Source organism: Rattus norvegicus, chromosome 13 (genome assembly GCF_021556685.1).
Source record: "Rattus norvegicus strain SHRSP/BbbUtx chromosome 13, alternate assembly SHRSP_T2T, whole genome shotgun sequence".
NCBI classification, from domain to species: Eukaryota; Metazoa; Chordata; class Mammalia; order Rodentia; family Muridae; genus Rattus; species Rattus norvegicus.
In genome coordinates this window covers 19,816,546-19,839,906 of record NC_141546.1, presented here as the reverse complement: position 1 = coordinate 19,839,906, position 23,361 = coordinate 19,816,546, and the positions used below count along the sequence as shown (strand labels likewise).

The following is a 23,361-nucleotide window of genomic DNA, read 5'->3' as shown; positions in this document are numbered from 1 at the left end:
AGGGCAAATGAGCAACATCTCTGTCCCTCTGAATAACCCACAGTCAGAAATCATCCCAAAAGACCTCCCAGAAGAGTCTCTGAAGCAAGGGCAACAAGTCACCAGGATATATGTCCCTCTGAAGACCCTACCATATGAATGTATTACAGAATGTCTGATACAGCTAAGATCATGGGCCTCCCAGGAGACCTGCAGCAACACAATCACACAGGAGGCAAGCTATAGACAGAGACTCCCTGTACACCTAGCACCAGAGATAACAAAATGTCAAGAGGCAAGCACAAGACCATAAGCAACAGAGAAGCCAATATACTTTGCCATCATCAGAACCCAATTTTTCCACCACAGTAAGTTCTGGATACACCAAGACAGCTGAAAATCAGGAAGTTGACCTAAAATCCTATCTCATGATGATAATAGAATCCTTTAAGAAGGATATAAATTCTCAATGAAAGCAATACACCACACAGGTAAACAGGTAGATGCTCTTAAAGAGGAAACAAATAAACCCCTCAAAGAAATACAGGAAAACACAATCAAACAAGTGAAGGAATTGAACAAAGCAGTCCAACAGTCCAAAACCTAACAATGGAAGTTGAAACAATTTAAAAAAAAAAACACAAATGAAGGTAACCCTTGAAATGAAAAACCTAGGAAAGAGGTCAGGAATTATAGATATAAGCATTACCAACAGAATCCAAGAGATAGAAGAGAGAATTTCAGGTGCAGAAGATATGTTAAACGGTATTGGCACAACTGTCAAAGAAAAAAGGAAACATAAAAACTTTTCTAAACCAAAACACCCAGGAAATTCAGGATACAATGAAAAGATCAAATCTAAGAATAATAGGAAGATTCACAGCTGATAAGATCCAAAAATGTCTTCAACAAAATCATGGATAACTTCCCCAACCTACAAGAGATGGCCCTACCAGAAGCCTAATAGAACACCAAATACATTGTATCATAGTAGAAAATCCTTTTCACATAATAATAAAAACATGAAATGCACAGAAGAAAGAATATTAAAAACTGCAAGGGGAAAAGGCAATGTAACTTATAAAGTCAGATCTATCACAATTACACCAGACCTTCAACATAGACACTAAAAACCAGAAAAGTCTGGATATAGGTCACACAAACCCTAATAGAACAAAAAAGCCAGTGTAGGTTCCTATATTCAGTAGAATTCTCAATCAACATAGATGGAGAAACAAAAATATTCCATGACAGAACCAAATTTAAGCAATACCTCTCTACTAATTTGGACCTAGAGAGGATTCTAAAAGGAAAAGTTTAAAACAAGGAGGTTACCAATACCAAAGAAAAAAGAATATAATAATCATCTAACAACAAAGCCGAAAGATGGGAAACACATTCATATAATGCCATCTACAAAAATAAACATAACAGGAACTAACAATCATTTGTCTTTAATATTCCTCAATTTCAATGGAGCCAGTTCTCCAATAAAAGAACATAAGCTAACAGACTGGATATTCAAGCATGATCTAGCATTTTGCTACATACAAGAAAGAAATCTCAATAACAAAGAAAGACACTACAGATTAAAAGGCTAGAAAAAGTCTTCCAAGCAAATGGCCCCAAGAAACAAGCTAGAGTTGCCATCCTAATATCCAATAAAATAGACTTTTAACCAAAAGTTATTAAGCTTGATGAGGAAGGACACTTCATATTCACCAAAGTGAAAATCCACCAAAGGGAATTCTTAATTCTGAACATCTGTGCCCCAAATGAAAAGGCACCCACTTTCATAAAAGAAACTTTACTAAAGTTCAAAACATACATTGACATCCAAACAATAATACTGGGAAACATCAATATCAAAATCTCACTAATGGACAGGACATTGAATCAGAAAACAAACAGAGAAAAAGAAACTAATAGAGGTTATGGACCAAATAAATTTAATAGACATCTAGGCCATAGTGATCTTATAGGATTCATGGGATATATTGTATTGGTTGAGGCTTGTTTTATGGCTGATTATATGGTCAGTTCTGGAGAAGGTTCCAGGAGGTGCTGAGGGGATGGTATATTATTTTATATTGAAATGTGTTATAGATCTCCGTGTAACCCATTTGTTTCATAATTTCTATTACTTTCACTGTGGTTCTGTTTATTCTCTGTTTCAATGACCTGTCAATTAGTCAGTGTGTTGTTGCTTTTTTTAACAACACGACAAAAATATTGCAAACTCTTTGCCGATGTTTACATTTTGCCCATAATGAGGCAATCTCATTATTAGTAAACACTACTAAAATCTCAGCTGGATCTATTCCATTTAACTGCTGAATTCTCACTTCTTTTTCTCTTTCATATCAACTCAAAAAGCTTTTCTATATCAGTTTTTAATTAATTATTCTGTGTGATAAAAAAATATCCATTCTAAAATACGATCTTCCCCTGCAAAGAATTTCTCTGGGAGAATGGGTGTGATTCAAGATAACTAAGATTCAGGCCATCCTTGAATCGATACCATCTAGATGAATATCCTCTAGATTCTTTTCTATCAGAGTCAAGTACTTTTCAGCCTCACTTGATAATGTTCCTGGGCTATTAGATTTTTTATTACTTCATAAAGTTTGAAACATCTTACTTAGATCTTGAGTAACTAAACCAATTGTAGGCTGAAGACAGTCAATACCTCCCAATAATTTTTGGAAATTTAAGAGTCCTTAATTGGTCACTTCTAATTTGTACCTTTTGTGGTCTAACTTTTGGTTGTCTAATTTTATGTCCTCGGTAATTAATAGAATCACCTCTTTGTATTTTTCCAAGGGCAATTTATAACCCCTTATAAGGCAGGGTTTTCTTTATTTCATAAAATATTTTTTCATGATATTTGTATCTGAATCAGACAGTATGATATGTATATATTGTAATTAACGGATTAAGGAAATTATTCATGAAGCAACTCCAATGGCTGTTATAGAAAATATTGGCATAGAAGGACTGTTTATCGAAACTCAAGACGGATGATCAAAATGTGAATGCTTCACTCCTTCTTTAAATGAGGAAAAAGAATACCCTTGGCAGGGAAGGGAGAGGCAAAGATTAAAACAGAGACTGAAGGAACACCCATTCAGAGCCTGCCCCACAGGTGGCCCATACATATACAGCCACCTAATTAGACAAGATGGATGAAGCAAAGAAGTGCAGACCGACAGGAGCCGGATGTAGATCGCTCCTGAGAGACACAGCCAGAATACAGCAAATACAGAGGCGAATGCCAGCAGCAAACCACTGAACTGAGAATAGGTCCCCTATTGAAGGAATCAGAGAAAGAACTGGAAGAGCTTGAAGGGGCTCGAGACCCCAAAAGTACAACAATGTCAAGCAACCAGAGCTTCCAGGGACTAAGCCACTACCTAAAGACTATACATGGACTGACCCTGGACTCTGACCCCATAGGTAGCAATGAATATCCTAGTAAGAGCACCAGTGGAAGGGGAAGCCCTGGGTCCTGCTAAGACTGAACCCCCAGTGAACTAGTCTATGGGGGGAGGGCGGCAATGGGGGGAGGGTTGGGAGGGGAACACCCATAAGGAAGGGGAGGGAGGAGGGGGATGTTTGCCCGGAAACCGGGAAAGGGAATAACACTCGAAATGTATATAAGAAATACTCAAGTTAATAATAATAAAAAAAAAAGGAGATGTTCAAAAAAAAAAAAGGACTGTTTATAATTCTAGAAAATATCTCATTACTGAACAACTTCTTTTAAATTAGGTACTGAGAACACAAATCTTTCCTTATCTTGTTCATGGATAGAAATTGTAAAAAAAAAAAACAATCTGTTAGATCCAATTTGATAGGTCAGTTAAAGACCTTAGTGTTAATGATGTTGGTATTTTATCAACAGTGACTCCCCCATATAAATGTTGAAGTGTCTACTATCTGCTGAATCTTGTTTATTCAGAACCTGGACAGTCTTTGATAAGATTTTGAGAGAACATTGATAGTAACTGTCTTTGATAACATTCTGCCTGGGAATTTCCTAGCATCACAAGTACTGAAGTAGACACAGAGTTGGACAAATACTAAAGATTAATGTATGGCCTTGTAACTCTCTTTTACTATTCTCGGCCCAGAAGCAGCTGGCCTTTGGAAAATAAACTCTTTCTTAGTGTTCTGTGTTAATAATCACTGGTTTATTTTTTTCAGTCTCTTAATATTTTGTGCTAATCAACCCTAAGTTTTGTACCTCTGTTACTATTATGTGCTAATACCCTTTTTTTTGTTTGTTTGTTTAAAGACCTTAGTGCTGGCCAAGCACATTATATGCTTAATTATGCAGTCTTTATTTACTGTTCTATGAGGAATAGGCACATTTTATTCTTGCTTCTAACTTTATTATATCTTTCTGGCAAAACTACTAAAATCATCTCTTAAAACTTTCTTCCATAAAATTATTTGAGTCAAATCAGTAATTCTGTAAAATTATTAATTCCTCTACATTCTGTTAATTCATGAAAGTTTATTTTCATCTTTATGAAACTATATTGATGGTCTTCTTCCAGGAATCATTAGACTATGCAATAGTGACAGAAAGCCATATCAATAGTAAGGAACAATCATGGGATGAAATCTCTGAAGTCCCTGCAATTGATAGCTTACCCATCACCGCCAAAGCAGTGGGTCATCTTCAGAAAACTTACCTATTTGCCTTTAGCCTTTCCTGGTGAACACCATGAAAGAAGAGCTGCAGTGGGCAAGTGAGCTCCTTGAAAACAGCCTATCTTCCCGATTAGTTGTAACATGTGAGCTCTAGTGAGGCACAATCCTAGAAATTTTGTCCGTGGAATGCTTTTTGATACTGATGTAATTTCCCCTGTTTTTCACTGTCATATTCCTCATTTATTTAGCTTTCTGTGAATGGACACCAGGAGAAGCTCACTGCCTATCAGTGGGTACAATTACTCACTGGATAACAGGCTTACGTGTTGGGCAAGCTCTTCTGCAGATTGTTATTAAAACTCTTGTTATACTGCTGTCTAGATAAATTAATGACTTGTTTTTCTGACTACATTTAAGTAATTTAAAAAGGGGGTTAGTACAATTTAAATAATTTCTGGAACCTAGGTTAGTAGAAAATATAATGTTAGGAAATTAGGATGGTTGCTAGAAAAGATTTAAGTTGGATTAAGAAAAAGGTGTACCCTTCTCTGAGAGAATGTCAATAGATACTTGAGTTAGAGAAAGGAGTTCAATGAGCATTCATGCATTTCAAGCATATAATGTTAAAGGTAGGAAGAATAGCCTTAGACCAAGGGAATGATTAAAGTAGGCATACACTCTAAGTTGGGCCAGAGTTCCCTGATCTTGTGATCTTGTAATCAAGGGATGAGATAAACCATTTTCAGTGTGTACCAGAAAAGAATGCAGTTATAATAACAAGCAAATAATTCTACTATTCGTGTAAATAACATAAAACTGATTTTTTTTCTCATAACATTTGGTTGGCGTTCTTTATTTTTATATTTTCTATTTACCTGTATATTTTCTCTAATTAATAACTTACATTGCTCTCTTAAGGCCTGTGACCATATTTTACATCTATGTATTTCAGAAATCTGCCATTCTAGCTTTTTTTCAACCCAAATTACAATTTCTTGTAACCTGTCTTCCAAGGCTTGCTGCCACAACTTACTTTTTCCTTTTGTTCTTCAGTCTGTTCTATAAGTTCTTCTAAATTCACTTCTAAGCATTGTTTCAATTGTTTGTTATATTATAATTCTGGTATTTTAGTTTCTATTTTGATTGATTTTAGTAACCTTTTCTAGGCTCTTTTCAAATATCATTCTCTCTCTCTCTCTCTCTCTCTCTCTCTCTCTCTCTCTCTCTCTCTCTCTCTCTCTCTCTCTCTCTCTCCCTCTCCCTCTCTGATCTATAAAATTCTGTATCTTCGATTTAATGCTCCCTCCTGTCCCTCTCTGCAATTTCCAATTTATTCTGTTACTCAGTCTGATCTGCAAAATTCTGCACCATTTGTTTTAATTTTTCCTCCAAACTCTGTCTCCATCTTCAATTTTCTTTCTCTGTTTCTTAGTATATCTTATAAAAGAAAGTCCTGTGACTTTTGCTCTAGTGTTTCCTCCAGGCCTTATTATTAAGTCTTAAATTTCTCTCTGTTTTCTAAGTTCTTATATCTTTTGTTCTATGCCTTGCTTACATAATTTTATTTTGTCCTCACGTAATAATTCTAACATTATAGAAATTATTTTGATTTATTAGTTTTATTAAGTACACCTCTAGGCCTTTTTTTGTCAATTATTATTTTTTCTCTGTTGTTTAGTTTGATCTATAAAATCCTGCACCTTTTGTTCTAATGGTTCATTAAACCCTGCTTCAAAATCGTAATTGTTGTTTTTCTGTTGCTTTATTGCGATATAATAATATATACTTTTTGTTGTAATGTTTCCTCTAACCCTTATTGCTATAGCTTTATAGTTTCACCTCTCTCTTTCTCTCTCTTCCTCTCTTTCTGTTGTTTCTCTAACGGATTCATCTTCGAGAAGACATAACAGGCCAATCAACATTTTAAAGTAAAAATGAATATTATTAAATATCATAATTCTAATCTTTTTTAGTTCTATATTGGAACCATGTAAAGGAACATTTGACAAGGTCTAAGACTTCTGTGTTATTGTGTCTTACAAGGGTATGTGCCTGAAAGGAAAATTATACAGATTTAAGGTTTAAAAATATGAAGTTAAAATAGTATGTTTCAAAGTTCACAACCTCAGGGCTAAACACTGTGAAAAGCAAGTCCAGGCAGCCCCGCCCTGCCGCTAGAACTAACAGACCATAAAAGGAAAGGAATGCAGAACAGACCAGGAGTACCGGATCTGACTCACAGACCACCTGGCAGGAAGAGATAAGCCCCCAGCCCCCGACATCCAGGACACCCCAAACTTGCCAATGTGTGTAGCTATACCTTATTGCCTCATCATGTGAAATAGCCAATCATATGTGAACATGTCTATGTGCCTCGTTTGAATCCACCAATCCCCGTAACTATTCATCTGCTTCTGTACGCCCGCTTCTGCTTCCCCAAACCCTATAAAAGCCCCATGCTGGAGCTGCTGGGCGCGCAAGTCCTCCAAAGAGACTGTGTGCCCGCAGGTACCTGTGTTTTCCAATAAACCCTCTTGCTGATTGCATCCGAGTGGACTCGGCTCGGTCTTTGAGCGCTTGGGACTCCTCCTGAGGGAAAGGTCCTCTCCGGGGGTCTTTCATGCCTTATGTCTTTAAAATTATCAATTTCTATATTAAATGTTTAAATCTCGGCCGGTGCCAGGACTGAACACACAAGACAACATGGTTCCACGTGGAGAGGTTTAAAGAGAGAAGAAGAGGAAAGAAGAAAAATGCTGGTCATGGGCACATGGTGGGAAGTGGGCAAGAAAAGAGAAGAACAAAGAGTAAGAGAGAAATAAGAGGGAGAGGAGGGGTGGAGTAGAGGTCTTTATAGTCAGGCATAGCTGACTGTTGCTAGGCAACTGTGGGGCAGAGCATACCTGGCTGCTGCCAGATAGCTGTGGGAGTGGAGCTTAGACAGAATACCAACATTAACTATTTTTATATATCTAACTATTATTCTTCATACTTTGTTCCTTTTGTGTTTAGCTTAAAGCATATTTTTTAAACAATTTTTACCTGATTGAAAAATAAGTTCTTTGAGTTGTCTTCTGCTTCCTTGCCATCAGCAGTTTCACTCAGTTCTTTCAGCTCACAGAGCAGTGGTGTAGTTTGCCTTTTACCTTTAACTTGGAATACCTTACCTGATCCCAATTCCTACCCTTGCTTTGTTAAGTTGTAGGGCTAAAAGTGTTGGTACTTTAGATCAGCAAGTGTCTGACAACGAGGAATACCTTTGGTTGGATCTAGTAGCATGTTTCTGCTCTGCAACTCTTCAACTTCCCAAGGTTTTCTCTGAGACTCAACCCTCCAACTGGCCTTGTACCACAGGAGGTCTGTGTTCTGTGCCCCAGGCAGTGCTTGAAAGGTACTGAGTTGCTAAGTAACTGTTGTTATGTACACAGGAGGGGCTTCCTCTATTCCTGATTGACTTCTTCCCTGTGGAGAATAGCAAATGCTTTGAAATTTCCCCACACAGCTAGGCACTGCTTCATTTTCTGACATCTGATTCTCTTTCCCAGGCCTGCAGTTCCCCCAGCTCTTACCTAAAATCAAACCACACTCCCCCAATTTGCCCAGGCATAATAGCCACATTGTATTCTCTGAGGATTGTAAGTTCCTCTTGCTCTGTCTTTGTTCTCCTGCATTGAGTTTGCAGTCATTTGGGGGGATTTAATTTTTTACTTTTTTTTTTATACTTTGACAAAAATATCTAAAAATAGAAACTAAAGGAAAGAAGAGTATATCTCCTTTCTCCTTTCACACTTTGATGGTAAAGTCCATTCTGACATACAAGTCATTGACAGGACTCACCCCATTAAAATCCATTCACTCATGTGCCTATATGGAGAGAGAGAGAGAGAGAGAGAGAGAGAGAGAGAGAGAGAGAGAGAGAGAGAGAGAAAGAGAGAGAGAGAACACCAAGAGATCATCCATAGTCAGGAATCACGATTAGCCGTCTTGATGTAACAACAAGAGGTAGCTTTTTTTAACGAGATCCCGGGTCTACTTGGGGATTGACCTGGTTTGGCAAGTCCTATCTCTGGCTCTCCCTCAGGCATGTCCGGCCCTGCACATCCGGACTCTGACAATGAGTAACCTTTTAAAAACTCTAGTTCTACAGAAGCAGAAAGAAATGCTGTTTGTCATATGACTTCTCCTTTTTATTCAGTCTAGACACCTAGCCCATGGAATCCTGTAATTCACAATTAATCCAATTGGGTAATTTCAATACAGTCAAACATTTTTTTTTTTTTTTGCTGACATTTGTTTGTTTCCTACCGGAACATAGATATTATGAAGTTTCACAATTTTAGCCCTCACAGGGGGCATTTGAATCCTGGGTTTTCTGCTATCAGAGGGTGCACAATACTGGTACCAAAACGTAAATGCTAAAGGTCTGCAGAAAAGTCAGGGGAGAGGCGACTCCCATGCAAAAAGGCCCATAGTCCCCACATTCCACAAATGCAATCCTCAATGCCCATGAATGCAGATGGGAGTAGACATATGTGATTGTAATATTACTGCAGGAAAGCAGAGACAGGAGGCTCACTAGAAATCAGGCTAGCTAGCCAGCATAGCTGAACTAGTGACTCCTCTAGAGTGAGACTGCTTGAATAATGCAAAAGATGCTTAAGAAGGAATGACCCCTGAGATTGTTCTCTGACCTCCACATTCATATATATGTTACATTTGCCTATATGGACACATATATGCATATGCACCTGCACACACATGAAAATCATTATCCAGTTATTGTGGGGACAATGTTCCCTTCCAATATCAAGCTGAGGTTAGAAGGTTTTACCACATAAGACTGGAGAAAGGTAGATGAGAAGCAAGCATCAAGCAGCATGTATGCAATCATTTTTCCTGCCTTTGACTATGGGTGAGATATAACCACCAACAACTTGAGTTCTTATGGGCTTAATGCTGAGGGGCAACCACTGAGTTATAAGCTGAACAACACATTCTCCCAAAGTTGCTTGGGGCCCATATTTTATTAGACAACCGAACAGCGCCTCTTTCTAAACATTTGCCAGAACCTCCTTCTTATTTTTCCTTTTTCTATTCTCAAAAACACTTTATCACCTTAAGTTATTTTGAATCTCCTTTGTAATTCTTACCTATATATGTAATGTAATATATATATAATGTAATATATATATATATATATATATATAACATGACTGTATTATGACTGAATTAGACATAAATGCTTTTCCTATTTATCTTTACATCAATTCCAAAGTTGGGTAACCTTTCTGTTCAATCGCCTTTGTGTCAAAAGGAACCATAAGAATTACTGAAAACCTCCAAATTGAATTGTACAGTTTCCTCTGAATAAAATTGGTTGGTTTACTGTTTGTTCTTGTAGGCTAAGGTACAGTCAAGCTGTTCTTTAGAGAGCTCATTTTAAGATGTTATTTAAAAGAAATTCAGACTCAAAAATATTTCTACAAGTGTTGCTATGAAATTACCCTACTATTTATAAATGGGATTCATTTTATACCTAAGATTGTTACTAAAAAGCAAAAATTAGAGTAGGGAATTGTCAGTGCAGTCATTTAGGACTTGCGGAATCAGAGTAGCTATAAAAGATTGTCTACTGCACATCCTAGCCTTCAATTAGACCTGGTTGCTAAGACAGGTCCTATCTGCTTAAATGCAATAGCAGCAGTAGCAACCACTACCAGGTCTTTACTGAATTTCTTTGTATATTTTACATGCTGTGAACATTTTATTAAATGCTAGTCAAATTCCAAATTTCTCAGGAACAGCACAAATAGCTTATATGGAAACCTGACCAATTCCGTCTTTGTTTCAGACTCCATCTTAAAGAAGCTGACATAAGGTTGAACTCAAAATAACTAACAAGCCAGCACTTAGCACCAGTTTTCAGGTTATTCCCAAAGAATCCTGAGCCTAGCACTAGGCTAACATGCCTGCCCCCTGCATTTGATGTTGTAACAACCACCAATCATGAGCAAAACCGAAGTTAAGTTTATGGTTTGGGTTCCAGTACCAGTCAATTATGTTAAACGGCAACAAAATTTCATCCTAGCTCCCAACTCAGCTGTGTGCAAGATTGGAAACCTCCTTGCTTGTTTGCTCACCTTTATAAATGTTTGCTTGAAACTGGGCTTCGGGCTTAACCATTCCATCTTTCTGATTCAGGGTCACTGGTGCACCCAAGCTCAAGCTTGAATAAAAAGACCCTAGTGAGATTGCATCGGAATCAGTGGTTTGGTGGTCTTTTAGGATTCACAAATGGGCACAATATATGGAATGCTGTGCTGCTGTTACTTTTTGTATCCTAACTTCCTTATAGATGAGACTACAATTACCATGACAAGTCCCCCAGATACATGGGTGCCATGCCAGAATAAATGTTGACTGGGTTTGTTTTTCAGACCAGCCATCTTCTTCTGTCTTTTAATCATAAGCCCTTTTCCAGGATGTTGGCAAATGCTAGCATATAAGCTTAAATTCTGAGATGTGCCCTGCTTTCTGTATCACCTGGTAACTATTCTTTATATACAGATTAAGAAACTCTAATAATCTAAAAATTTTAGAAAAATGTGAATTTGAGTCAAAAATCTCAAAACTTTTTTCCATAATCAAAAATAAAATTCATAATTTACAATGATAATCTTGTTCTATTGACCTAAAGACAATTTTGGTTTCAACTGTTTTTAAAATAATAAGAATAATAGAGAAGTGGTTAGTGGACTTACAATTATGTTTTTGAGAGTTAATTACAGTTTTAGATGAACAAAAATGTAAGATCAATATGCATGCATAATTCACTTATGCATGTTTTTATTATATATATGCATGTAACTTTTCTGTACATTTGTGATGCTTCCACAGGAGTTTGTCTATAAAAGATTAGATTGGATTAGATTAAAAAATGAGTGATGCATTATGTTGGTTAATATTGTTTGTCAAATTTGCAGAATATAGAATTACTTAGATAACCCTTAGAAGGGAATGTAGTTGAAGGACATTCACTACTATACTAACAGAGGTGGGAAGACTCAGCATAAAGGTTCATGGCTCCATTTCATGGGTAAGGGTTAAAGACCGAATGAAACTCTAATGTGAGTGAATTCTAGAATTTATATCTATTAGTATACTGACTTTGGATACAATGAGATCAGCTGCTTCATGTTCCTGCTGCCAGAGTTTAGAACCTCAATCATTTAAAAAACTAAGCCTTCTCTTCCTTGATTTGCTTTTACCAAGCATTTGTCAAAGCAACATGGGCTATCCCTGAAGGTTACAAACTGACTTATTGTTCTTCAACTTTGTGCGAATTTGTTAAATTTGAGATAAAAAATATTTTGGCTTTGTTAAAGTGCATGTTCCTCCTAAATTTGAGGGATTGTAGGTAATATTCAGGGACAATCTTTCTTATTTAGACTTACTAAATAAATTTATTATAATTTGATATTATTCAAAGTTATGAAGTATTGTTCAGATTATAACTAACGGTTTAGTTTCTCATTTTATAAGCAACTCAGTTGTAATTATGGAGTGAGAAAAAATGAAAATAAAAACATTCAATGTAAAATATGTCATTCTTATATTAATTCTCACCCCACAGTGATATACTTCCTCCAACAAGCCCACACCATCTAATAGTGCCACTTTCTGGCCAAACATGGAAACCATCACAGAGAAATTTAAAATATTTGTGGCCATTAATAAGTATGTTCAGTAGTGCATTAACTAATATTACTGTGGGAAGGTATAGACTTCTATAAATGTCCATTCGTAAATCTATCAATCACAAATGTTAACTATTTAGAGTTCACTGACACAGTAGTACTGTGGGTAAAGAGTTCTATGTAATATATGTAAGTAAATTTACTACCCATCTTACATACAAGCATACACATAAAATACATATGTCATTGGTAAGAAAAAGCAAAATTTAAACTAGATGGTTGTTGTTTACAACTGTATCATCTATGTCATTACTCTATGAGTGACATATTTAGTTAGGCTTGGTATTACTCTTCTTTGCAAGTTTCTTATATAGGTAAGACCAGAATGTCTCTTCTACTCTAGTGGTCTGCAAAGTATCTTCAGAAAATATAGCTTGGCAACTTGATAAACTTAAAACGTTCACAGATGTTCCTTCTGCTGCTACTTTCGAAAGAGTATTAGTCTGAAACTATAATAATACCTCTAAGCTTGGATATGAATACTTACGAAGCATTCAAAATATTATACCATGATTTGATAGTGATCTCCACATATAACAAATGTGCTTATACATGTCTGTAATCTCAATACTTAGGTACTTGGGGAATGAAAAGCAAAAACTCATTGTCACTCTCAGCTTCATAGAGTTGAAGACTGATCTGGGCCACATGAGACTCTACCTCATAAACAATAAGATAAATGAATAAATGAATGAATGATTAAATAAATAAATAATTAAATAAATAAAGGAAGGAAGAAGGGAAGGATTGATGGATCCATAAATCGTTGGATCGATGGAAGAAAACTGTCTGTGGGACCCTCCTGTGTCCCCTGCAGTGTTCGACCCTTGCTGAACTCTGCTGATGCATGTAGAAGCCTTTGTTCCTAATAAAGGAATGACCTGGCCAGGTAGCTACACACCCAGGCACACACCTGGGCAATGGTCCATTTGTTCCTGTCTTTTGTTCTCAGTCTTTGGTCCTGAGACTTAGGCTGGTCTTCCTTTATTTCTCCCCAGTAAATTTGGGGCGCTTTTTTTGGTCTTTTGTTCCTGAAACCTTAATACAGGTTTTTCCATTGTCCTTCCTGGAATTTTCCACCTGGTGAACTTGGGGTATATTCGATGAATAAAGCTACAGATTTCCCATTCTCTCTTAACACGAATGACCCAAATATGTGTATTTTTGAATCCGGCAGGCTTATGCCCGGATCTTGATGCCATGACGGTGTGGGCATTGACAGAAAACCATACAGTAATAGGTAGAAAACAAATTTGTTTTTGGAGTATCCTAGAGTCAGGGTGATACTGACAATACCTAGACCATAACCAATAATATTTTCTTTCCTCCAGTTAGTGAGATATTTTGACCTTTCAAATGGTTAACTTTATGTTATCTGATAGAAATTCCTTCACAAGTATCCTGTGCATCCAGTTAGCACATACTTAAGACTAAGAAAATGAAAGTTTTAGTTTTTTGTTTTTTAAATTAAGCTCAGTAAATCTCTCTTATAATTGACAGGGTAACACATATTAATTACGGTTAATCAAAACTACTAGATGGTGATCTTTCCAGCTCTCTAGAATCTCCAGGTTGACCCTATATTCACTAGTCAGGGAAATGTGTCATACTTGATTTTCTCTCTACTTTGATTTAGGTCATATCCTATGGCCTTAGCTTTCAACATCAAAAATAGTTTTCACAGGCAGTTCTTGTATGTCTTATAATCAGGAAGCAAAATTGCCAAAACTGAATGTGCTACCTACCTTAAAGTGGAGTATGGGTTTAAATCTCCAAGAAAAATTTCAGTGGAGCTCATTTTCTGGATCTTGACAGTAGTTGACATTCTATCCATACAAAATTTAGCAGAAAAATTCTGGTTTGTAATAAATCAGACCTCACATAGGTTCAACAAAAAATAAACAGGCCTTCAGATAATGAACATCTGTATCCAACAAAAACTCTTGGGGCAGGAGAAGTAGCTTAACCTATGAAAAGCCAAAACAAACAAAGAAATACACATGCACACAAATTTCATTTTACAATATAAAAAAATTGAGTTTGAGAATTAGTATGCACATAAAATAAAAGCTAGGTGTGCTAGCACTGGGGAGGACAAGAGGCAGGTCCCTAGAGCTCATTGGAGACCTGGGTAATGGTAGAGCAGGACAGGACCACATCCCAAAAGTAAGGTGGGGAAGCAATAAGGAAGATATCTGATGACAGGCTCTACTATCTCAGATGTACATGGAACATACAACTGTACAAAAGTGCACTGATATATGAACAAGTAAGAAGAGACCATGTCTCAAAAATAAGTTTTAGAAGCACTGAGAAAGATATCTTAAGTCTGCCTCTAGCTGTCATAGATGTACACAAACCATACAACTGCACACAAGTGTACTTATACAGTAATGCATATGCACACATTTAAAACTATATCACACAGATTCTGCACTAATTTTAGTTTTTATGTATGATGCTGGACTATACTAATGGATCATGTTTTTTTTATTTTTTTTTATTTCTCTTGATTCTAGTACTATAAAAATCTCAATAAGCAATATGACTGCTCCAAATAGTTCTCTAGAGTCTCTTAGGATATACTTTAAAGATTTGATCCACTTGTACTTTAGTTTGAGAGGGTGATAAATGGGGACATATTTGCATTTTTCTCCATGCAGACAGCTAGTTAGACCAGCATCATTTGTTAAAGACCTCTCTTTTCCCCATAGTATAACTTTTCCTTTTTGTCAAAAATTAATTGTCCAGAGGCATGTGGGCTTATTTCTGGGTAATCAGTTTGATTTCATTGATCAACCTGTCTGATTTCTATACTAACATGCGGTTCTTATGACTATTGCCTTGTAGTACAGCTTGTTATCAGGGATGGCGATACCTCCAGAAGTTTTCTTATTTTTCAGGATTCTTTTAGCTATCCTGTTTCCTAACTTTCCCAAATAAAATTCAGAATTGTTCTTTAAATGGCTAAAAATAATTGTGTTTGTCAGTTGTAGGAGTTCTCCTGTAGAATTTTTGGCGTCATATATGTATATAATATCAACTCTTTGACTTCTTCCTTTCCAATTTATGTCTCCTTGATCTCTTTTAGTTCTCTCATTGATCTAGATAGAACTTCTCTATTGAATAAGTAAGAAGGGATTCCTATGCCTGATTTTAAGTAACTGCTTTTAAGATTCTCTCAACTTCATATGATGATCAGTGGGTAGTGGCTTAAATGCCTCAAGATAACACTATCTAGTAGAAGAGAAATGAGGGAATATCTTTGAATGAATAGGTACTGGAGACAACTTCCTGAACAAAACACCAATGTCTCAGTTTCTAATATCAGCAGTTGATAATGGGACCTCATGAAACTTAAAATTTTCTGTAAGGCAAAAAAGACTGCTAATCGGACAAAAGAGCAGCTAACGTACTGCAAGAGGATCTTTGACAACCAAACATCAGTTGTGGTTTACACTGGAGTTATCTGTATTTTGATTCTAATTCCACAGCCCCAATGACAGCTGCCTAGTCACGTACTCAGGACTCAGGTGACGTCACCAGAACCTTCTCACCACTGAATTTGTAAAATACAGGTGATGGGCAGGTACAGGATAGAAAGAGGCCTGTCATTGGAGGAGAAGGAAGGATTGTTGGGAGAGAAGTTTGAAGGAAGAGGAGGAGACGTACATCCAACAGAGAGCTAACATCCAAATCATATAATGAATTTAAGAAATTAAACACCAACAAAGATTTTAACCCATTTAAAAATAGTGTAAAAAACAAAATAGAATTCTTCACAGACAAATCTTGAATGACTGGGACACAGATAAAGAAGTGTTCAACACACTTAATCATCAGGGAAATGCAAATCAAACAACCCTGAGGATCTTACCCCAATCAGAATGGCTAAGATCAAAAAATCATGTGACAGAACATATTGGTGAAGATGAAATCAAGAGGACCACTTCTCCATTACTGCTTGGAGTACAAACTTTTATAACTCCTTTGCAAATAAATTTGGTGGTTTCTCAGAATACTTGGAGTAGATCTACCTCAAGATCTTGGAATACCACTCCTAGGCATATACCTATAAGATGCCCCACTACAACACAGGAAGGCATACAAAGTTATTAACCTGGACACATGGAGTATCATGGGACAGCAGCAAGGGACCATGCAGGAGCTGGACCTAGAGCCCCTTCAAATTCATGGCAAATGTGCAAACTTGTCTTCATTTGGGTCCTCTAACAAGTGGAACAGTTAGTGTCTACCTGTCATTGGCTCTGTACCTGGACTGCCTAGTTCACCCTCAGTGGGACAGTTTATGGTTATTTCTACTATAACTGGATGTCTAGGGTCAGACAGTACATGGGGTGGGGATGTTTCATTTCCCTGAGAAAAAGGGGAGGATGAAGTGGGAAGAGGGATTTGTAACATAGGAATTGGGAATATAGAGATGAGGATATAAAGTGAAAGAAAAAAGTAACTCAGGGAAGAATGGGCAATCTGTTCTGGGAAATGCTTTTGTACACACTGAATCAGGTCAGGATTCATGCTGAATATCCCTAGGCTTGTTCATATTTGTGTTTCTGTGAATCAATCTAAATATCACTATGGTTAATTACACTATGTTAACTACACATTTAGAGATATAAATCTAAATCTCGCAACTTTCAATCCAGTTGTAGTCTTCAGCTACTTCTTCCCCTAAACTAGGGTACTTAGTGATTTCAGTCTCATTCACTGGAGGTTCTGTTCATTATTGAGACTCTTCTTTAGCACAGATCACTCTTTGCCTTGATGCCTGATCCAACACAAACAAGCCATTTCTGTGTTCTTTTAATTAGCATCTACATGGCCTATTATCCTCCTTTATTTTTTAAAATTTTTTGAAACTAAATCTGCAACCCATGACTGACTCATAGCTTCCAATACCTCTGCCTCATTCTCCCAAGAGCTGGGATTACTCTACTTTGAGAGAGTGCCCACATGCATTTATATCTAACATGTTTTTTCCTAAGACTATATACACAGTTTCCTGGTGAATAGTTATCTACCTTTTTATTCATTATTTTATTGGATATTTTGTTTATTTACATTCAAATATTATTTTCTTTCTTAGTTTCCCCACCCCAAACATCCTATAACATCCTATCTCACCCTGCTTTTATGAGGGTGCTCCACACCCACTCACTCCCTCCCAACCCTGTCCCCTGGCTTTCCCCTACACTAGGGCACCAAACATTCATAGGAACAAGGGCCTCTCTCCACTGACACCAGACAATGCCATCCTCCGCTACATATGTGACTGGAGCCAATGATCTCTCCATGTGTAGGTGGTTTAGTCCCTGGGAGCTCTGAGGTGTCAAGTTGGTTAATATTGTTGTTCTACATATGGGGTTGCAAAACTCTTCAGATCCTTCAATCCTTTCTCTAACTCCTCCACTGGGGACCCTATTATCAGTCCAATGGTTGGTTGTGAGCATATTCCTCTGTATTTTTTAGAATCTGACAGATCCCCTTGGGAGATAACAATATCAGGCTCCTGTCAGCATGCACTTCTTGGCATCCACAATAGTGTCTGTGTTTCATAACTATATTTGGAATGGCTCTCCAAGAGTGGCAGTCTCTGGATGGTCTCCCTTAAGTCTCTGCTCCATACTTTGTCTCCGTATTTTCTTCTGTGAGTATTTTGTTCTCACTTCTAAATATGGAAGCAACCACACTTCAGTCTTCCTTCTTCTTGAGCTTTATGTGGTCTGTAAGTTGAATCTTGGGTATTCTGAGCTTTTGGGCTAAAATCCACTTATCAATATGTGCATACCATGTGTGTTTTCTTTTGTGATTACCTCATTCAGGGTATTTTCTAATTTCATCCATTTGCCTAAGAATTTCATGAAATCATTGTTTTTTAATAGCTGAGTAGTACATCTGGGTTCTTTTTACATTCTATTATAAATGAGGCTGATATGAATTTAAAGGAACATGTGTCCTTGTTATATGTTGCAGCATCTTTTGGGTATATGCCCAGAAGTGATATAGCTGAGTCCTCAGATAGCACTATATCTGATTTTCTGAGGAAATGCAAGACAGATTTCCAATGATTGAACCTGCTTGCAAAACCACCAACAATGGAGGAATGATTTTATTTCTCCACATCCATGCCAGCACCTGCTGTCACCTGAGTTCTTGAACTTAAGCATTATGACTGTTGTGATGTGGAATCTTAGGGTTGTTTGGATTTGCATTTCCTTGATGACTAAGGATGTAGAACATTTAGGTTCTTCTCAGCCATTCAATATTCCTCTGTTGAGAATTTTTGTTTAACTCTGTACCCCATTTTTAAAAGGGTTATTAGATTCTCTTTAGGCTAATTTCTTGAGTTCTTTACATATATTAGATTTTAGCCCTCCATTGGATGTATGATTGGTAATGGCCTTTTTCTAATCTATTGGTTGCTATTTTGTCTTTTTGACAGTTTCCTTTGCCTTACAGAAGCTTTGCAATTTTATGAGGTTCCATAGGTTGATTCTTGATCTTAGAGCACAAGCCATTGGTGTTCTGTTCAGGAAATTTTCCTATGCCCCCAAGGATTTGAGGCTTTTTTCCACTTTCTCTTCTATTAATTTCAGTGTATCTGTTTTTATGTGTAGTTCCAAGATCCATTTGGACTTGATCTTTTTAAAAGATTATAAGAATTGATTTGCATTGTTCTACATGCTGATCTCCAGTTTAACCAGCACCATTTCTTGCGAACACAGTCTTTTTTTTCCCACTGGATGATTTAGCTCCTTTGTCAAAGGTCAAGTGACTATCGGTGTTTGGGTTCATTTCTGAGTCTTCAATCCTATTCCATTGATCTAACTGCTTATCTCTGTACAAATACCATAATTTTTATCACTATTGCTCTGCAATATCACTGGCATTTAGGGATTTTGATTCCCCCAGAAGTTCTTTCATTGTTAAGGATAGTTATGTTTATCCTGAGGTTTTTTTGTTCTTTAAAATGAATTTGTAAATTGATCTTTTCAACTCTATGAATGCATTGAATCTATAGATTGCTTTTTGCAGGATGGCCATTTTTACTATATTAATCCTGACAATCTATGAGAATAGGAGATCTTTCTATCTTCTCAGGTCTTCAATTTCTTTCTTCAGAGACTTCAAGTTCTTGTCATACTGAACTTTCATTTGTTTGGTTAGAGTTACCCCAAGGTATTTTATATTATTTGTGACTATTGTTAAGGTTGTCATTTCCCTAGTTTGTTTCTCAGCCTATTTATCTGTTGGGTAGAGGAAGGCTACTGATTTGTTTGAGTTAATTTTATATCAAGCCACATTGTTTATCAGGCTTAGTAGTTCTCTGGTGTAACTTTTAGAGTCACTTAAGTATATTATCATGTCACCTGTAAATAGTGAAATTTGACTTCTTATTTCTCAATCTATATCCCTTTGTCCTCTTCTTGCTGTGTAATTGCTCTGGCTAGAATTTTGAGTACTATATTGAATAGGTAGGGAGAGAATTGGCAGCCTTGTCTAGTCTCTGATTTGTGGGATTGCTTCAAGTTTCTTTCCATTTACCTTGATGATGGCTACAGTTTCAGTGTATATTGCTTTAACTATGTTAAGTATGGGCTTTGAATTCCTGATCTTTCCATGAAGGGGTTTTGAATTTTTTTACATGCTTTGTCAGCATCTAATGAGATGATCATGTGTTTTTTTTTTCATTGCCTTAGTTTATTTGTAGGATTATGCTGATGGATTTCCATATATTGAACCATTCCTGCATCCCAGGGATGAAGCCTACTTGATAATGATGTATAAACATTGTGAAGAGTTCTTGAATTCAGTTTGTGAAAAACTTATTCAGGATTTTTGCATTCATATTCATAATGGAAATTGCTCTGAAGATCTCTTTCTTTGCCGCATCTGTATATGGTTTAGGTATAAGTGTAATTGTGGCTTCATAGAATGAATTGGGTAGTGTTCTTTCTTTTTCTATTTTGTGTAATAGTTTGGAGAGTATTGGTGTTATTGACTCTATGATGGTCTGATAGAATTCAGCATTAAACCCTTCTTGTCCTAGGGTTTGTTTGGTTTGGAGTATTTTAGTGACTACTTCTATTTCTTTAGGAAATATGGGACTTTTTAGATGGCTTGTCTGATCCTGTTTTAATATTGGTGCCTGACAACTGTCTATACAATTGTTCATTTCATCCAGATTTTCCAGTTTTGTTGAATATAGGCTTTTGATGTAGGATCTGCTAATATTTTAGATTTCCTCAATTTCTGTTGTTTTATCTCCCTTTCATTTCTGATTTTGTTAATTTAGATAATGTCTCTGTGCCCTCTATTTGGTCTTGCAAAGGATTTATCTATATTGTTGATTTTTCTCAAAGAACCAGATCCTGGTTTTGTTCATTCTTTCTATAGTTTTTGTTTGTTTGTTCGTTTGTTTCTACTTGGTTGATTTCAGTTCTGAGTTTGATTATTTCCTGCAGTCTACTCCTTTTGGATGTATTTGCATCTTTACCTTCTAGAAGTTTCAAGTGTGATGTCAAGCTGCAAGTGTATGCTCTATCCAGTATCTTTTTGGAGGCACTCAGTTCTATTAGTTTTCCTCTTAGCACTGCTTTCATTGTGTGCCATAAGGTTAGCTAAGTTGTGCCTTCATTATTCTTAAATTCTAAAATGTCTTTAATTTCTTTCTTTATTTTTTTCTTGGCCAAGTTATCATTAAGTACAGTGTTGTTCAACTTCCATGTGTATGTGGAATTTCTGTTGTTTTTGTTGTTATTGAAGATGAGCCTTAGTTCATGGTGATTTTATATGATGCATAGGATTATTTCTATCTGCTTGTATCTGTTGAGGCCTGTATTGTGACCAATTGTATGGTTAATTTAGTGTTATTTTAACTTCATTCAAATATATAAAAGCTTTAAGATAATTTTGATTATTTTTAATACATATACTTCAACACAGAAACAAACTCCCCAAAACTAATGCTATTACTGTTAGCCATTAAAGACCATACATCTAATTCAGAGCATATGTAGTAAAGATATTCACATATACTCATTTATAAGGATATAGATGTAAGTCCAAAGTAGAGAATTATAAAGACTTGGATTCATTTACTAGCTTTGCAAAAAATAATCAAAATTCTATAGACATGGATATTTTTTATCACTAAAAGAGACAGAAAAAATAAAAATCTAAGAAGAAAATAATTATTTAGCTCCTATAAAAATTGACTCAGTCATTCACAATGTTATATGTTTCATAATAAAAAATCCTCATTATTTTAGCTAAAGTACAATGTGATATTTATGTAATTCATATATGTAATCTATGTCAGTATTAAATTTGGGTTTTATTTTTGTTCATCTTGAATTCTGTACTGGCTGGTTTCATGACGTCTGGACCCACACTGTAGCCATTTGTGAAGAGGTGACTTCAACTGAGGAAACGTCCTCACCACATTTACCTCTGGATGAGGCTTTGGTGCATTTTCTTAATTCCTGATTATTTGGCACAAAGGGCAGCACCACAAAATCTAGGCAGGTGTCCCTGAGTTCTGCAAGAAAGCAGGCTGAACAAGCCATGTGGAAAAAGACTGCAAGCAGCATTCTTCCATGGCTTCAGCATCATCTATCCCCAGGTTCCTGCCTTGAGGTACAGCAATGACTTTCCTGGATGATATACTAGCTGCATTAAGTTGAAATATACCATTTCCTTCATAAGTTACTCTTAGTCATGGTGTTTCTCACTTCAATAGAAATGTTAAGTAAGACAAATGACCAAGACCTGTCACTTCAGTTTGAGATAATTCTTGTATGCAAAGAAGATTGTAATGTTTACCATTACTTTGAGTTCCTAGGTTGAGAAATTTTTGTACTCATTATGTCTGAGTAACAATATCTCCAGCCTTAAAATAGTTTTCAGTTTTACCAGTTTTCATGTCTTATATTGTATTTTGAATGTGAAATATTCCTCCATAGACTTATGTGTTTGAAATCTTGGTCATAACTACTGGTCCTGTTCTTAAAGGTAGAATATTCAGAAGGGGGAGCATTTATCAAGGAAGTTGGTTTGTTAGTGATAGATTTGGAGTTTTATAACTGCTGGTTTCATCTGTCTATACTGTGATTTCTAAAAGCAGATACAGTGTGACCACATGCCTCTTAAATATTATCTTCCAAGAGTGTCAGGGACCGGACTGCAGGACTAGGTAAAGCTAGTGCCCTGCCCTGAGCAGATTCTTGAGAGGGCTTGACCTTTTCAAAGAAAGAACATGTCCGCGGAAGATTGTTGCCTCTTTGTCTAAGGAGGATATCTTGCAGTTTAATGGTTCACCTTATGTCCTTGGGCACTTCCCAGTACTTCCCCAGCCCTAAGCTTCAATTCCTGCTTCAGAGCTTTAACTGCTGTACATTCCTCTCAATAAACAGACCTTGACAACGACACTGCTTGGTCTCGCTCCTCCTGTTCTCCTGCAGGTATGGGTCCCTATCGACCCCCACAAGTAACTGGGTCCCCGCTGGCGGGGGCAAGTGGCCCCCTACGTGGGGCTTGAGGTACAGACCCTAACCAGACAGACAAAGAAGTTGAGGACCCCAGGTATTTGTCCAGAAACAAATGCAGATAAAGTGAAAGTAACTGCGCCAATCTGGTGTTCATAGCTGCGCGCTCTCACAGCTCAGGAGAGAAAGACGTAGCAGGTAAGAGTTTTCTGTCTAATTGAGAATGGGCAAAAAATGTCTAAGGAAGCAGTCTTTATCAAAGACCTTAAGGCTTCCCTCAGCTAAAGGGGAGTAAGAGTTAAGAAAAAGGATCTCGTTAAATTTTTTTGTCTTTGTGTCCTTGGTTTATTATTGAAGGACCAGAAATTAGCTCTTATAGTTGAGACAAGGTTGTAAAGTGTTGAAATGACTTATTGTAAGAAAAAGGATCCGATGCGGTTCCGATTCAGGAGATAGCG

At 36.7% G+C, this 23,361-nt stretch overlaps 1 long non-coding RNA gene across 1 annotated transcript in view; it reads left to right on the top strand.

Annotated features, from left to right (window-relative positions):
• Positions 1-7,112: 7,112 nt before the first annotated feature.
• The window catches only part of LOC148001543 (uncharacterized), a 180,754-nt gene continuing 164,505 nt past the window's right edge, over positions 7,113-23,361 (top strand). Inside the window, exons 1-2 of the long non-coding RNA XR_015635438.1 lie at positions 7,113-7,146; positions 7,322-7,445. This is a non-coding gene — a long non-coding RNA (uncharacterized LOC148001543). The remainder of the gene's footprint in view (positions 7,147-7,321; positions 7,446-23,361) is intronic.